We start from the raw sequence: 13,865 nt of genomic DNA, 5'->3' as shown, positions 1-13,865 counted from the left end.
CCGTTGATCATATTTTTATTGTACTTTGCTGCGTTGACAGTTACATTAAAGATATATTATTAGATGAATTAAATTCAACATAAATTGCTAACAAATAATATTTATCTGTTATCGGTTATCTGAACTGTTAGACCCCCACTTGGAATCGTATAAATAGAATTCTACGATTTGCTGAATAATTTTTCAAATTATATAATCGACAACTTCACACATGTGTCTTTCGTTTAAATATCTTCATATCTCCTTTGCTTCTTCTTCATAACGATTCCAATTCTGCAACCCGGTTATCTGAACTGTTTGACCCCCACTTGGAATCGTATAAATTCTACGATTTGATGTTAACTAAGACAAAATGCAATTTTCCAGCATGGTGAACGATATCGAATGGGAATCGTTGGTCAAGATACCTCGTTGTAGTTTTTCGTCAAAGCGAACGGAGCGTTAAACGCGCGTGTAAATGAATATTCCTCGACGGCGCGCGCGCGTGTCGCGAGAAAGACGAATCGTGGGGTAGATACGCGCGGTGGAGTCATTATAAATAGTCATAATTACAAGAGTCGCGCGTGCTTAATTCAATTAGGCTGATTAACGTTGTACGTTGCAACTTCTCCCCGGTTTCGCCCTTCTGCCGGCGTGGGCGAGCTTCAGCAGCCGACGACAGTGGAGCTCTCGGGTCTGGCTGGCTTCGGAGGGGGTGCGCGAGGACGAGGCAGAGCGCGTAAAATATACCCCGTATCCTGGCCAGGATCCCGGGACCACGGCGCCACGGTATTATGCTTATGCATAGACAAGTTATAGCCCGGTTAATATGATTATCTCTTCGACGAGAGGTAAAGCGAGTTAAAGAGAAACGGAGAACGAAAAGGGAACGAGGTGCAGAGCCCCGATGCGCTGCCCGGGATCTGGTAACCCGCGTCGAAGCAACGAGTTAGGACTGTATGCATACATTATGCATGCATTACGGGGTATAAAATTCCCATTCGCGCCGTTCCAGTTTCACCAGATGTGGATACCCCGATTTTTCGCCCGGACGCTACGACATCGCTCACTGAAGGGTAGTCGCGATTAAATTAATTTCGGGTAACATTCTTTACGGCGCTGTAAAGTTCGAAACTTTGGTTCCACGGTTTTGTGGGAAAGCGTTCGGCCGTGGCTCGGCTCGGGTGGGTGCAATTTTTAGGGAGTTCTTTCGTCGAAAGGTTTTACTTCGTACCTGATCCCGAGGTATCGGAAAGTGCTGGATCTCGTCCTGTAGAAAATTAAATTATCGGTAATAAAGTCTGTGGATGTAACGAGGAATATAATTTTAGGAATACAAACATTATATCGACAAAATAATTATTCAATTGTAAAAATATAATTTGTATAACTTACGATTGAGCAATACTTTGTGTAGAATATATTTTATACACTTGTTCGTCAGTTCTAATGCAAATGTGCATCTACATAATCTTCTACTCTTCTATTCATTGTTACTTTATAAATATCTTTCTCTTGTTCTTTGATGTTATACTGGAAGAAATAACGAGGTATTAAAACGATAAAACGAGTGGCCAGCGAGCAAAATAAATGAAGAGTGACTTTCATGACAAGTAATGCTTATTTGATTTTCGAACCTGAAATAACAGTTAGTAGAATATAAACAAATTTGTAATTATTTTAAAGCATATTTAAGAAGGAAAAGTAAAAGACCACTTACATACATAATTAAAAGGAATCTAAGTAGGTGAAAAATTTAATCAAGAATATTACAAAGCAGTTAGTTGTAACAGGGAAGGAAAAAATATATTTTGCGTGTATGTTTAAAATTTATTTCATCATTTAAATCATGGGATATAGAAAACGAACGTATGTGTAAAAGGTATATTTTTTTGAGATGAAACAAATATTGCTCGTTCTTCTGTAGACAATGAAGTGTCTTCTTCTCGGTGAACCACCCTGTAGTGGTAGACTTCATCGACTAGCTCTACCATCGAAACTGCTCCAAATAGTACAGACACGTCAGCTGGCATCAATTCTTTCGATCGTAAAAATTGATCTGAGACTCAGAATGGGAGTGGCAATAAAAAAACGGTATTATTAATAGCCGCGTGATCCGGGACGAAATAGAATGGCGGAGTAGTGGAAGAAGACGAAGGGGGCGTCGACAGAGAGAGCAAGAGTCGTTGGATTTGTCGCGGCGCGGATCGAATCCGAATAAATTAGCCCCGCCGCGGGAACGCGGACGAGATATAAAATTTTGAATATGAATGGACGGTTTTGCATTCGTAATGAGCTCTTATTCCGGAAACAAAGCGCAGCTGACGAGAACATATGTAGATGAAGGCGGTCGCGAGGAGCTAGAGGCTCATAATATAGCGCAACGTTTGAAGATTCGCTTAAGGACGCCTCCGTTTTTATACTCCGATCGTACTCTGTAAATTGATTGTTTTGAATCATTGTATTTTTCACGTCTTAATGTAAAGTCATCTAATAATAATATTATACAGCTAGAATGTTCATCGATTGTTAAATATAATTTCACGTGGATTGTGTAGGCTCTGATCCTCATTTCTGAGAAACTGATTTAAATATAAAAATAGAGCAAAATGTCAGAATAATTAATCAGATTAGCAATTTTATTAGAAAACTGCAGGATGTTAAATAACGTTTAAATTTTTATTTTATTAATTAAATATTTTACTGCAAGCAACTAATTTCGTCGTTCCTTTAAAAGCATATATCTAAATATTTGTTTGATAATGGTTTCTGTTTTCAAAAAAACAAAATATAATTTTTTCTTGAAATACGTACCACCAAATGTAATATTTTTTATAATTATTTGCTAATACAAGCTCGTAATATGTAAATAACTATGCTCGAAAATTTACCTTGAAGAACTTAAATGACTAAAGAATTGAACTTACAAGAAACGTTCGTCTCAGCAATTGCAAAATCTTTTAAAATAGTCAATACATGTATTACGTATTGTACCTTTTTCCCGGTTGATTTTAAAACGAATTATTATGCAGTTATATTATAGACAGGAATATTATTTTTTAAATTCTTCATTGCCTCACGAAGTGTTGCAAAACAGGAGCTACCGCGATAATATTCACGATGAAACGAAGAGGGTGAGAGTACGGAACCTACATCAATGCGGTTCCTTGACTACGTTGCAAAGGACGTTCTGTCAGGGGATAGGAGAGACAGGAAGAGTGAGATCGAAAAGGGAAGATGATAGGCAGGACGGAAAAGGTGAAGGCGGAGAGAGAGAAAAGATCACTCATCTCGTCTATCCCTTCTGTTAAACTCATCACCCACCGGTAATTCCATCGATGCTTTAAGCATGGGAGCAAAGTCTGCTTAAGAGACGGATCCCTGTCTGTGATTTAACACAGCGACGTTTGCTAGAAATGTAATTTTATGCGGTTGGATTCAGCGTCTGAGAATTACTATACGTTCAAAAACGTCTGAGATTAAAAGGCTTCTTAATTAAATTTCTACACTGACAAAAGAAAGAATCAGTGTTGTTAGATGAAACCAAACTTCGTACAATACAGAAAATTCGACCCTGAGAGTGAACACGAAGAATTTTTAGGACACTAAAATCATCTTAGATAATAGGTGAAGTCGAGTAACTTGTTATGAAAATGATTGGGTCATAGAATCTTAATATTTTCGAATTTCATTAGACTTGTTTTTACATTTCAAGCCAGATATACAATATTTGTTTATAGATTGTACATCTCATTTTTGAAAGTTTATTTTCTACAAAAAAATTCTAAAAATTCTATCATGTACTAATTTTATTTAATTTAATTTTTATGTGAAAGTTCATCTCAAATCCCATGTAACGGTATGTTTATTTTTCAATTTGAATACGTTGATTTTCAGAAAATGTATCGATAATCATCAGAATGGTTAGAAAATACCTAGATTAGGTATGCATCTCATTGCGTGTTACAATATATAACCAGATTAAAGATAACATCGATTCCTCTTTGTACAAACGTACCAGGCGACGTTTAATGCCATCGCGTTGAATATTCCGTCGAATGGACCTCGATATTGAATTGGCTCCTGCTTAATTGTAACCTTGCTCGTCGCGAGGGTCCCATTCACTTGTAAACGGCATTTGCATAATTTTTACATTGCCTGTCGTGTAATCGATTTGAATACCGCCGGTGATATCTACTTCCTTCTTTAATCGATTCGAATCCACGTCGCTTCTGTCCCTCTTTACGTCGATTGTTTCAGTTAGAATTGCTAAGTAATCATTCCGACCAGCGAAAATCGATAACAATAATAACTCACAACACGGTAAGAGCACCGCTCTTGGTATCGTCTTGACGGGCATTTGTACTTTTAATTACAGTAGGATTCAGTTATTAGATATCAATGTGAACAACGTAACGAATTCGAAAACAAAACCTCACTGTAATTAAGAAACCTTATAAACGTGAAACATTTCCCTCCACTTTTTGTTTTATTAAAATTAGTGCATAATACAAGTACTTCGTTTTTAAGATTACAGACAGATTCAACGAAACAAAAATTGGACTGACTGTACTACAAAATAATATTTCTTCAGCCTGGACAACGAAGTTCCATGTTTATGAATTACTTCTTCTATAGAAGAAGCGTGGTAGTTTCACGAAATATTATTTTAAACTCTCGACGTTGTCACGTATCACGTTCTCATAATGAGGCTACGTTTGCCTAATTCGCCGTTTTTCTGCGCACTTAATGTTCAAACGTCGAACACACGTTACGTTTGATGTTTGATTAATTCATACATTTAACCGAACGAGCGTTAATTTTTATCAAATGTACGCAGCGACGACTCGTCTCTTTTCGGGAGAAGCCGTAATTTACCTACTTTCTCTGGTTCACGTTCCACGCTCAAAGAGGCAGGGTTGACCGACGCGAAGTCGCGTTTACCAGCGATGACCAGCGCGCACGGCCGAGAAGGCTTAAAAAATTACTCGCCGTGCGATTAAACGAGTTTTCGAAGTTCTTTCAAGCACGAATGTCGAGAACGAGCGAGGGCGAACTGGATAAAGTGGGTGGCCAGTGACGATGGGGCGGTTCGCGAGAGGAGGAGGGGGGGTGGATGAAAATATAGAGGGACGGGAGAGATTGCAGACCAGAGGGATATTTTTTCTGTGAAGCCACCGCGCGACGTCGCCTGTCGTCCGCTAATTTAATAAAATTTTTCCTTTCCTCTTGTGCCCGAAAGAGGAAAAGCCTGGCGAGCCGCGCGGCGACCGGCACGGAAGGCAAGAGGAGGAGAAGAAGTACAGCAAAAAAGTTGTACACCAATTAACGGATTGAAGTTACCATCAGATGCAGGCTGACTTCGAGAGGCCAGCTCGTGGAGTCCTCGAAGGGTTGGACTATCATTAGCGGTCCGCCACTTAAACGGCCGATCTCTTCCGCCGTCGGAACGTTGAAGTTGAAAAAGCTTGGCCAGTCGACCGGTGGCCTACTCGTGCCACTTTTTTCGACGATTGCCTTTCGATGCAACCGACCGTTCCTGTCGCTGACGGCACGCTCAACCCTCCTTTCGTTTCGCTTTGACCGCTTTGACGAATTCGAGCACCCGCGAGCCGATTGAATCGCAATTAGACGTTGATCGATTGTTTAAAGAGATTGATTAACGTCGGAGATCGTTTTCTCGAGCAAAGAATTACGTTATCAGCTACGAACATTTCCCGTACATCTACGATTGGAAGATGTAAAGTAACTTTAAACGAGACCACAATAGTCCTATTTATATTTCGATATGGTAATACTATTTTTAAGAAAATTGTATTGCAACACATTTTCACTTTACCACGTGCTTTAACACGTTGACCGCCACATCGAAACTGTAGAATTTTTTACGAGACCATAACTTCGATTTTAGACAATTGTAAACTGCATAACTTAAAATTTGTATTTGATATTTATTATCGTAACTTCGCTAAACTTTGTCTTATTCAAATTTATTTAACATTTCATTTTCGATTTTAGGATGAATTGTTTTAGTTCTGTAGGGGGAAAGTCTTATCACCTATATATGGGTGACGTGTTAATAATCAATCAAAGTGTTAATAATTATTGTATAAAGTCTTTAAGTAGATTTTGTTAAACATATATAGTAATTGATGGGAATAAAATGACGCGTATCACTTTAAATAATCCATTGATACTTTTTATTTTTATATTTGAAAAATCGGTCATGTCACGTTGAAAACACCGGTCCTTGTCTGATCACCGAAGTTAAGCAACATTGCAATATATGTTACGTTAAGCATTGTCGTATAATTTATACTGTTTATATTATACAACTTTAACGGTTTCCTAATTGGACATTATTTGCCTGTTAATATTAAAAAAAAAGTATCGTGATATCGTAATTAAATTCTCATTCTCAGCGTGAATACGCAAATAAGGATAACGTAAAAATTATCGACGCTAATGAAATAAAATTACCAATAGTTTTAAGCTTGTATTTAGCAATAATTTACGAATTCTAATAATAATTTATAAAGAATTCTTTTAATTGCCAGCGAATATGAGTATATGGTAAATTAACGCATTCGTCGCACGCGACGATAAAATCAGGAACAGATTTGAACAGATGACACGAGCCAATGCAATTTGAAGACGTGCCTACATCCTCAACGAACGCGATGTTCAATCTTACGCGACGACAAGGCGGTTGAGACTGACGACGAAGGATTGCCAAGGAGAAGGTGAAACGTGAATAGAGGGTTGGAAATAGCATCTCAGGGGTTATCTCGGAATCTTAATGCGTAATGGCTAAGACGATCTTGGATTACTAATAAGCATCGATCTTGATGGAAATATTTCCCGGTTCCTTCGTCCTAACGTCTCGTCTTCATAGTTGTTAACCTTCTTTTCATCGCGTATTAAACTACGGTTAGAAAATCTTAGAATATCAATTTTTTAAAGAATTACTTGGTAATAACGCGTCTTATTGCGTCGATGGCGTGAAACAATGTATCATCATAAAGTAAAATATGTTATACCATTCTTAGAAACTCTGTCGACCAGGACTGGGTTGCTTGTAGAATTTTTCTGTACTCGAATATTCGAATAATATAATTTAAATAATTTATTGGTTGCACATTTTGAATACACGAGTCTAAATATTCTTAATTTTTAAATCATGCGATCTATAAATTAAATTTTTTTAGTTAATTATTCCTTTTTAAATTTCAGTTTCGTTTCATATTTGAATACTCGAATATTTGTATATTGATATTCACATTTTCAAATTTCTTTCGTAGTATTCTGATAATTAAAATATTCGAATAGCAAATTATTCGAATAGTCCCAGTCTTGTCTATAGTATGTATACTTCTATTTTAATAACTATACATTCTGCTATTTTTTTTAAATCGAATCTACAACCAATCATTTTAACTTATTCTACTTATTCATCGAGTCTTCAATAGCTTTCAAGATAACGTTGGGATTCGAAACTTTGGTGGGTAGTTTCAACCCTTAAACTCGAGTTACCACAACTAAAAGAAATTCGTATCCCTTATGTTCGACCACTCCTGCAAACTTCACAAAGTTTTATCAAAATGGAGAGAAAGCACCTCGTGAATTTTCTTGTAACAATCAACAGCTTAACTCGGCGACTTCAAATTACTGAAAAAGTATTTGCTGTACGAAAACATGTTTCTAACAATTTTAAATGTTGAGCCACATTGATGAAGATTCTAGCTATTCTTCTTCTTGCCATGGCTCAATTTTTAAGTTATCAATTAAAACAATTATTTTGTATTAATTTAAGTATGAAATGATTTTAAAGAGAATATAATTGTGAGTAAGATTTTTGTAGATGGTTCCTATATAGTATATTCATATTGTAGTGTCTCACGTCCAAAATAAACATAAAGAAAAATATTTAAAAGACACAACATGGAAAGAAACATATACAATATTAAAAGAAAATTTGTCAAATAATAGAGTGGACAAATAGTCAAAAGAAGTGATAAAAATCAAAAAAGTATATCATCTGAACTGTTACTCTATATTTCTCAATTAACCAGTTAGCTGTGTTTCACGACTATATCCGTCATGGAGAAATGGCAGCATCTTGTGTCGTGACTACATTCGTCGAGCGTAAAATTTAGTTACCATTTGCTATTTAAATTGTAATTCTAGCAAAAACTAAAATATATTCGTAAATTTCAATACGTTTCGAATCTTTGGAGGTCGAAACGAAGTAAAACAAAGAAGTGCTCTGGAAAGAAGCACGCCACCGCGACGTTCGAAGGTCCGCGTTTCCCAGATTTTCGGTTACGCCATACCCGGTCGTAAATATGCTCACATCGTTCAAACGGGCACGCGATGGCGCGTGATTCATCAAGCTGGAAGAGTGTCTCGGCGAACAAATACGTCGGCGGGACGTATTAAGCGTACCTGTGGATATGTCGAGATAACGTTGGGTCGATTCATCCACCGGTCGAATCTGCCATGGGGGGTGTACAGAGAACGCCCAGTCGACGAAGGGAACGGGGGTGGGTAAACAGAGAAGGTAAGAGAGAAAGCTCGTCGCCGCGAGCCATGCAATGCCGACTGTGAAACAAATGGAATGATCGCGACGGGGGTGGAAATAAAGCGTTCTCGTCCGTCCTCCGGTTGTGGCTCGGCCACGAGGACCGACGAAGGGATGGGACAGGGGACAGGGAATAAAACAAAACCGCCCTCGATCTCCGGATTGACGAGCGCTCGACCGGTAAAAACGACAGAGCACTTTTCCACCACTTTCGATACGCTGGTTTCGACCAGGAATGCTCCTCCAAGTGTAACGGGATCTGTTGCTGCTATCGAGGGGCTGATAATCACGATACTGTTTGTGAAATAAATCGTAGGTTGGCCTTGGAGGAATAGTGGATCAAAGATAGGGTATTTCAGAAATACATATATGCAAATAAGGAGCTTAATTTACACGCTAAAAGAAGCAAAATAATAGTCTGTCCCTCTTCGACATTCTATACATCGTTTTAATTAATTTGTTTTATGTTAGATACATGTTTTGAGTTTGATGAAGAGCAAACAATATTATTGAAAATGATTGTGATACCTTTTATCTAGTCTCAATGGAAGAAAATACTATATTAAAATAAATAGTTTCTTGAGAAATTGTATCGTGTATAAAAAATATCCTTCAATTGCTCTTTAATTCCATTGAAAGGTGTTCTTCTTAAAGAATTTTATTTCATATTTTGCGATATTATTCGATGGAGAAATTATGAAAGACTCAGTACGCAAATATACTGTGTAATATTCAATGTCACTTTTCAAAACCTGTGAATGTTACATTTAATGAACTAGAACAAATATATAAGAATATAAGCAGATATTCCACAGCGTTACAAATCGTGATTCTCTAATACAATTATTTAAAAATTGGAATACGTATGTATCTAATTACTGATATTCCTCTATTTGCTATCTCCATGTTACGTCCTCTTTTTCAAAAGCAAAAATATAGAGTTAAAATCTTTTCCATACAATGACCTCACGAACCCCATAAACAATTCGTTAAATCAGTACATTTTCAAAACCGTAACATTTTTTACAACACCAAAACTTCGATTTTAGACAATTGTAAACTTCATAACTTAAAATTTGTCTTAGTACATATTTTCGTAATTAAAATTCATGAATATTATTCAAATTTATTTCCCTTAACATTTCAACTTGAGAATCGTTTTAGTTCCACAGTGAAAGGTCCTGCCACTCATATATGGGTGTTTACAATACCAAAACTTCGATTTTAGACAATTGTAAACTTCACAACTTAAAATTTGTTTTAGTACTTATTTTCGTAATTAAAAGTCATGAATATTATTCAAATTTATTTCCCTTAACATTTCAACTTGAGAATCGTTTTAGTTCCATAGTGAAAAGTCCTGCCACATATGGGTGACGTGGCAGTCAAAGTGTTAATCGTGGGGGTGGGGGGCAATTACCCCTGTTGTCAAAGAGTCATACGTATCCGTCGACGCGCGATTCTTCCGAGCGACTTCACACACTGCGGACACGGCGCGTTGGCACTCGTTATTCCGGGCCGTTTCTTCGGTCATCACGGTTGGAAATATCATCCACGTTCAGGAAGCTGGTGAGGGGGGGAGGGTTGGGCGCGTCGGATGGGCCGTGTGTGCGTAGACAGGTGCGTGCAGGACCCTCAACAGGTGGTCACTCGTAACCGTGAGGGTTGCGGCACAGCCTAGTGGCTACCCATCCGTCAAGGGCTTTGTGTGCCCTTGTGCGCGGCACCGCCGGTGGTCGGTGCGGCCGGTGTGCCCATCGTCCTTGAAAAAAACCGGCCCTTTTTTCCTTTCCACCCTAGCCACCGACGAAACGACCTCGCCTCCACCCCCATCGTCCACGGTAAGCCACGCTCGAACCTCGTGGCTGTCGCCTCTCGTCGAGTTTCCACGGTCGAAACAATGCTTTCGTTAATTAAGATTTCTTTCTGCGAGCGGTTGCCCGTCCCTCTTCGTTTCGCCCCCTCCTTCGCTTTTTCCCCCCTCGAGTTTCCACGAGCTCGTCGCCCGCTTTACGCGAGGATCCGATTTTCCATGAGTTACTTAACGGGACAACGAAACGCGTCGCGCGTTCGTTAGAGGTAAATTGAACGATTGTAGTGCGCGAGACAACGGTTGATACTTTAACTTCGTACAGAAAATTTATGAACTATGTCGGGATTTTTAATTATCGTCGGATAGAAGATAAAACGAATTCTGTTTTAAGTTTATACCAGAGAAAACCATTATTTACGAAAAAATTCTGGTTATTAATTACGTGAACACATTGTATATGAATTTAAATTCATTTTCAATTAAATAAATAATTTATAATCCTGTTTTATCCCACATCAATCATATGATCAATAGGAAGTGCTGAAACTACTTTGGGTACGTAGCGTCAAAGTAAATTTCAAAAGAAACATAGAAGATAGCAAAAATTATAGTAGGTGATATGATCATTAGGTAGAGGATGAAATGCCCTTTAAAATGAGCGTTTGTGCGAGTCGATAGCTCAATTAGTTCCGGAGATATGACGATTTCAGTTTCAAGTCGATGCGGTGGCTAGTTCCGGAGATACGAGGATTCGAAGCGTTTGTTTACGTTCATTGATGCGGGGGAAATGAGCGCGCGCGCGTAAATAGTAGTAAACAGTGCGTAGTAAATTCTTAGAAATACTACGAGTTCCTGGTCACGTGACTGTCTAGACTCACGCGCGACAAGGAGGTACGACGCGACGCGTCAGACGGAGACAGAGATAGTCAAATTAAGAAAAATACCGTTTTACATAACTTACGATATCTCGAAAACGGAAAGTCGGATCGACAAAAACCAAAAACCATCTTAAAGAGGAGGTCTTGCCGCCGCTAACAGTGGCTCAATAATGGAGAAAGTGCTAATAATTTCGAAACGGCAGGTAATTAAAGTTTTACTATTTTTAATGCGTGTTAATAGCCTTTTCTAAGGCGGAGAGCGGAATTTTAAAAAATACCTCTTCACATAAATCACGATATCTCGAAAACGGAAAGTCGGATCGATAAAAACCAAAAACCATCTTAAAAGGGAGGCCTTACCGCCGCTAACAGTGGTTCAGTTATTAAAAAACACTAGTAGTTTCGGAACTGCACGCGTCCAAAGTTTTACTATTTTTAATGCGTGTTAATAGCCTTTTCTAAGGCGGAGAGCGGAATTTAAAAAAATACCTCTTCACATAAATTACGATATCTCGAAAACGGAAAGTCGGATCGACAAAAACCGAAAACCATTTTAAAGGGGAAGCCTTGCCGCTTCTAATGATGGCTCAGTTATGGAGAAAACAGTAGTAATTTCGGAACTGCAAGCGTGTAAAGTTTGATTATCTTTAATACTCGTTTTAGACTGTTTTAAACGGGTAAAAAGATAGTGATGATGAATATTGAAAAATTCATTGTACGTATATTAGTATAAGAAAAGTCGTGAAGTTAAGTCGCTCCAAAATAACATTGCATGTTAGAAATTCTAAAGGAAATTTTGAAAACGATAATTTGACGGATTGTGGTAGGTTTAGTGTTAGCAGGATACTGATGTAATTATAATGTAAAAGTTGATGATAGATGAATATGGTAGTTAGTACATAGTTATTTATTAGTGTAATTATTACACACAAGTATACATTCATGTTTTGTTTGATGAGGGCTTAATAATATAGCTAACACATCATCAAGAATTAACTATCACTTTCATGCACCGTCGTTTTTCTATAAGATAATAGTCTTTGTTCTTAATGTTAGTTGACAATTTGAGTCTCTCTTTTGATAAAATAAGTTATCGTAATTTATAGAGTTATGATATCGATGTATTTGAAAGACATTTGTCAAAGCATATATGTCCTATATCAAACTGGGCTTCAATGTTGAGTCCTCAATTGAAAGATTCGACTTATTTTCATTTAAAATATTATATTATTTGAACTACGTGGTAATGTTCAGAATTTGAGATATTCCTTCTCAAATTTTACCCAATCGTGAGTACAGTGAATATAGTCTTGAAAGATCCATTTCTTTCAATTTCTAATCGAATCATTCAAGGTATTTTCCAACCGCGATGCCCACAATGTTTCGAATAATACGATGTACGCTCGACACCATTCTTTACGCCTTTCGCAAGACCCCGTAAAAAATTCTGGAATCGTGGTTCCCCCGTTCCATCGGTGTCTTTGGTGTCCCCGTACCGCAGAAGCCGTACATTTTGAAAACTTGATTCCTGGGCGTTCCAGCGAAGAAAATCGCGGCACCAACGCCGTCGGATTCGCAGGCGGCTGAGAAGGTGGCTGAATAAGAATCCTTGGGGGGGGAGGGGGGAGGGCAGAGATCCGGATTTAAGGCGTCGTCCGTGAAAGCCCTCTAGAGGCGCCGGAGACTTGGTCGGGGGTAGTTTAAGAGAAAGAGAAAATGGCTGGGGATGGAAAAGCAGGCAGGAGAACGACGACGACGACGAGGAGGAGGACGGGCGTGTTGGAGTGTAAGTGCTAAGATCTTGGAGTGCATTAACATGCCCCGGAGGCAAGCTGAGTACAACCCTTCTTACATCCAGATCTCGAACCGAGACCACCGTGGCCCGGGGTGACGCCAGGGGTGGGAACGAAGAAAGAAGAACCGGATACCGTGGAGATTCTCACTTAATTGTATTAAAAATGCTTTATCTCTGGTCGCCTAACTCGTCCCTCGGAATTCAGTTTGCCGAGATTTTTTCCCCGTTGACGAAGGTCGATTTAATGCCGACATTGTGAAGTTTTTCAGGCTGTAATTCATCGCAAATGTGTCGTAATAGTGAAACTTACAGTCGAGGAACCAAAGTTCCGTGTAATTGCTGTCAACGTTATATCAGCATTCGTGATTAGAAGATTCGACATTTTAGCTTCGATTTTATTTACTTGAAATTGTCTTCTTAAATTTTCGTAATGGAGTTTCAGTTGTCTTCGATTGTATAGGTAGATACGATGCTCGAGTAGAAAAACTGGAAGCTTCTCGTTCGATACTGGTGCTTTTCATAATGCTTTGTTTCTTAAAAAAATAAGACAAGTGATAGATATAGAATAAATGAAATAACACTCGTGGTATATTGTTTTCAGTAAAACTCTATGTTGTCGATAGTAAAAGCACTATTCAAATTTCTGCACGCCTTATCTAAATTATTAGAAAATTTCTCATACGATAAAATAAAATTTCACTCTTTCCAAACTTAGAAAGTTACTGTCTCTATAACGAAACATAGTTCGTCAGACGATCGTTGGATGCGATAATTAGGTTCCCAATCGATCACATTATGCAGGGAAGGGTTAATGGCGTG

At 38.3% G+C, this 13,865-nt stretch overlaps 1 protein-coding gene across 6 annotated transcripts in view; it reads left to right on the top strand.

Annotated features, from left to right (window-relative positions):
* LOC143340790 (uncharacterized) overlaps positions 1–13,865 on the top strand; it is a 509,578-nt gene that overhangs the window by 414,825 nt on the left and 80,888 nt on the right. The window lies entirely within an intron of this gene.

This window comes from Colletes latitarsis, chromosome 4, assembly GCF_051014445.1.
Source record: "Colletes latitarsis isolate SP2378_abdomen chromosome 4, iyColLati1, whole genome shotgun sequence".
In the NCBI taxonomy this organism is placed as follows: Eukaryota; Metazoa; Arthropoda; class Insecta; order Hymenoptera; family Colletidae; genus Colletes; species Colletes latitarsis.
This window is presented reverse-complemented; position numbering and strand designations above follow the sequence as displayed.